The sequence below is a fragment of the Triticum aestivum genome, chromosome 2B, assembly GCF_018294505.1.
Source record: "Triticum aestivum cultivar Chinese Spring chromosome 2B, IWGSC CS RefSeq v2.1, whole genome shotgun sequence".
Taxonomy (NCBI): Eukaryota; Viridiplantae; Streptophyta; class Magnoliopsida; order Poales; family Poaceae; genus Triticum; species Triticum aestivum.
The window spans coordinates 566,302,435-566,307,126 of NC_057798.1; positions in this window are offsets into that span (position 1 = coordinate 566,302,435).

A 4,692-nucleotide genomic window follows, 5' to 3' on the forward strand; every position below is an offset into this window, starting at 1 on the left:
GTACCGCTCCTCTGGAGTTGTAGTACCGTGGCTCCTAGGCCAAGTGCCGCTGCTTCACGGTAGTAGGGGTGGATGCAATTTTTTACATCCGTGCCTCCGCGGTAGTACTGCACCTCATGCGCGGTAGTACCGCGCTCGGCCTGCCAAGTGTTGTTGCTTCACGGTAGTAAGGGCGGATGTAATTTTTTACATCCGCGCCTCCGCGGTAGTACCGTAGTCCTTGTGCGGTAGTACCGCGCGCGGCCTATTTCAGCTGCCATACGGTAGTAGCGCTCCCCAGCGGTAGTACCGTGTCGGACTATTGCACTGTTTCTTTTCTAGCGGAAGTAGGCACGGATGTATTTTTATTCATCCGCGCCCTTAGTAGGCTAGGACTTTCCTGCCTTGCGGTAGTATCGCAAGGGGGAGCGGTAGTATTGTGCTCGCGGAAGTACTGCTCTTAGTCAGGCATGTTCTAGTCTCTGCTGCTGCCGCGGAAGTACCATGGTCCCTCACGGTAGTACCGCGTGGCCTTGCAGTAGTACCGCGTTCCTGGAGCGGTAGTACCGCATGTCGCGGGCTGGATATGTGGATAACGGTTGGATCTTTTCCTTTGCTATAAAAGGGGTGTCTCCTACCTCTAGTTGACCACCTCTTCCATCTCTAAGCTCCATTGTTGCTCCAAGCTCCATTTTCACCCGATCTCTCTCCCTAGCCAATCAAACTTGTTGATTTGCTCGGGATTGGTTGAGAAGGCCCCGATCTACACTTCCACCAAGAGAAATTTGATTCCCCCCACTAATCCCTAGCGGATCTTGTTACTCTTGGGTGTTTGAGCACCCTAGACGGTTGAGGTCACCTCGGAGCCATAGTCCATTGTGGTGAAGCTTCGTGGTGTCGTTGGGAGCCTCCAATTAAGTTGTGGAGATTGCCCCAACCTTGTTTGTAAAGGTTCGGTCGCCGCCTCCAAGGGCACCAATAGTGGATTAACGGCATCTCACATTGTGTGAGGGCATGAGGAGAATACGGTGGCCCTAGTGGCTTCTTGGGGAGCATTGTGCCTCCACACCGCTCTAACAGAGACGTACTTCCCCTCAAAAGGAAGGAACTTCGGTAACACATCCTCGTCTCCACCGGCTCCACTCTTGGTTATCTCGCGCCTTTACTTTTGCAAGCTTACTTGTGTTGTATCCCTTGCTTGCTTGTGTGCTTGTTGTTGTTGCATCATATAGGTTGTTCACCTAGTTGCATATCTAGACAACCTACTTTGATGCAAAGTTTAATTTGGTAAAGAAAATCTAAAAATTGTTAGTTGCCTATTAACCCCCCCCCCCTCTAGTCAACTATATCGATCCTTTCAATATGGCTCCTGCCAGTTGCCGATAACTCGGTTACAAAACATGATCATTTCATACAATAAAATATAGCATCACGTCTTGACCATATCACATCACAACATGCCCTGCAAAAACAAGTTAGACGTCCTCTACTTTGTTGTTACAAATTTTACGTGGCTGCTACGGGCTGAGCAAGAACCGTTCTTACCTACGCATCAAAACCACAACGATAGTTCGTCAAGTTAGTGTTGTTTTAACCTTCGCAAGGACCAGGCGTAGCCACACTCGGTTCAACTAAAGTTGGAGAAACAGACACCCGCCAGCCACCTGTGTGCAAAGCACGTCGGTAGAACCAGTCTCGCGTAAGCGTACGCGTAATGTCGGTCCGGGCCGCTTCATCCAACAATACCGCCGAACCAAAGTATGACATGCTGGTAAGCAGTATGACTTGTATCGCCCACAACTCACTTGTGTTCTACTCGTGCATATAACATCTACGCATAAAACTGGCTCGGATGCCACTGTTGGGGAACGTAGTAATTTCAAAAAAAAAATCCTACGCATACGCAAGATCATGGTGATGCATAGCAACGAGAGGGGAGAGTGTCGTCTACGTACCCTTGTATACCAAAAGCGGAAGCGTTAGAACAACGCGGTTGATGTAGTCGTATGTCTTCACGGCCCGACCGATCAAGCACCGAAACTACGACACCTCCGAGTTCTAGCACACGTTCAGCTCAATGACGTTCCCCATACTCCGATCCAGCAGAATGTCGGGGAAGAGTTTCGTGAGCACGACGGCGTGGTGACGATCTTGATGTTCTACCGTCACGGGGCTTCGCCTAAGCACCGCTACAATATTATCGAGAACTATGGTGGAGGGGGGCACCGCACACGGCTAAGAGATCAAGAGATCAATTGTTGTTGTGCCTAGAGGTGCCCCCCTGCCCCCGTATATAAAGGATCAAGGAGGAGGGGGCGGCCGGCCAGGAGGAAGCGCGCCAGGGAGGAGTCCTACTCCCACCGGGAGTAGGACTCCCTCCTTTCCTAATCCAAGTAGGAGAGGGGAAGGAAGGGGAGGAGAAGGAGAAGGAAGGAGAGGGAGGAAAAGGAGGAAAGGGGGGTCGGCCCCCTACTCCAATTCGGTTTGGGCTAGGGGGGCCGCGTGCCCTGCCTCCTCTCTTCCATCACTTGGCCCATGAGGCCCATTACTTCTTCCTCGTATTCCCGTAACTCCGCGGTACCCCGAAAAATACCCGAATCACTCGGAACCTTTCTGAAGTCCGAATATAGTCGTCCAATATATCGATATTTACGTATCGACAATTTCGAGACTCCTCGTCATGTCCCCGATCTCATCCGGGACTCCGAACTCCTTCGGTACATCAAAACACATAAACTCATAATATAATTGTCATCGAAACCTTAAGCGTGCGGACCCTACGGGTTCGAGAACTATGTAGACATGACCGAGACACGTTTCCGGTCAATAACCAATAGCGGAACCTGGATGCTCATATTGGCTCCTACATATTCTACGAAGATCTTTATCGGTCAAACCGCATAACAACATACGTTGTTCCCTTTGTCATCGGTATGTTACTTGCCTGAGATTCGATCATCGGTATCTAAATACCTAGTTCAGTCTCGTTACCGGCAAGTCTCTTTACTCGTTATGTAATGCATGATCCCGCAACTAACTCATTAGTCACATTGCTTGCAAGGCTTATAGTGATGTGCATTACCGAGAGGGCCCAGAGATACCTCTCCGACAATCAGAGTGACAAATCCTAATCTCGAAATACGCCAACTCAACATGTACCTTCGGAGACACCTGTAGAGCTCCTTTATAATCACCCAGTTACGTTGTGACGTTTGGTAGCACACAAAGTGTTCCTCCGGTAAATGGGAGTTGCATAATCTCATAGTCATAGGAACATGTATAAGTCATGAAGAAAGCAATAGCAACATACTAAACGATCAAGTGCTAAGCTAATGGAATGGGTCAAGTCAATCACATCATTCTCCTAATGATGTGATCCCGTTAATCAAATGACAACTCATGTCTATGGCTAGGAAACACAACCATCTTTGATCAACGAGCTAGTCAAGTAGAGGCATACTAGTGACACTATGTTTGTCTATGTATTCACACATGTATTATGTTTCCGGTTAATAAAATTCTAGCATGAATAATAAACATTTATCATGAAATAAAGAAATAAATAATAACTTTATTATTGCCTCTAGGGCATATTTCCTTCAGCTCCACGGGCTCCTCCTTCACCGAGACGAAGGCGAACGGCGCCGGTGGCTCCGGCTCCTCCTCGTTGTCCGACCACTCCCTCTTCACGGGGAGGAAGCCCGTGCCGGAGGACGAGGAGGATCCGGCATAGGAAGATCTCGCGGAGGACAAGGACGCGCTACGGCGGTCGTACTCCTCCGTCTCGCGGCGGTTGAAGCTCGGCGGCGGCGACATCCCGCGGTTGGTCCACCTCCGGGCGCCGTGCTTCCTCGCACCGTCCGCCCGGACGCGCCACTCGCGCTCCGGGTCACACTCACGACCGGATCTGCTGTCGGAGCTGCGTCTGAAGCAACACATTCGCCCCCACATGGCGGCGGAGGCGGGGCGGGTGGTCGCCGGCGGCGAGAAATTGCAGAGGGGAAAAGGGAATCCGGTGGCTCGCGGCTGCAAGGGGGGTAGGGTTTGGACCCGTAAAAGGGTGACGGAATCGCAGTTATACTGCTTGGGGCGTGCGGTTTGCGGGCTGCGGCAAAAAAAAATGCGGGCCGGGCGAGTATTCGGGCTCTGTTCTGCGGAAAATTGGGCCGAGCCCGCATACTTGCCGGAATTTTTACGGGCCGGGCGTTTTGTGGGGTCTGCTAGAGTTGCTCTTAGGCAAGGTAATTCTTGGGCGGGAGCATCTGGAGGCACTGGGTGGCGCTGGAGGGAAGTTGCAGATACCTCGGCGTGGTCGGCCAGCGCCGCCAACTCCCTCACCCCGTCAAAAAAAACTCACCCCTTCAGCCGCACGCGCATAGCCAACCTACCAACCGTAGTCGCCCATAGCCAGCGCTTCCCAGCGTGTACTACTTGTTAGCCATAATCTTGACTATTAGCGCATGCGTTAGTTGTTAGCTGATTAGCCGGCCGTGAGTTAAGTCTTGTTTGGTTCATAAGTTCTAGGACTTTTTCTAGTCTCAATTAAAAAGTCCCTAGGCTCTAAAAAATTCATTCTTGTTTGTTTTCCAGGGACTAAAAAGTCTAGTCCCTCTCTAAAGGTTATTAAATGACCATGTTACCCCTAGTATATAGAAAAATAACAATCAAACAACACCATGGGACGGTGGGACAATGGGTGCAGAGAGGGGCATT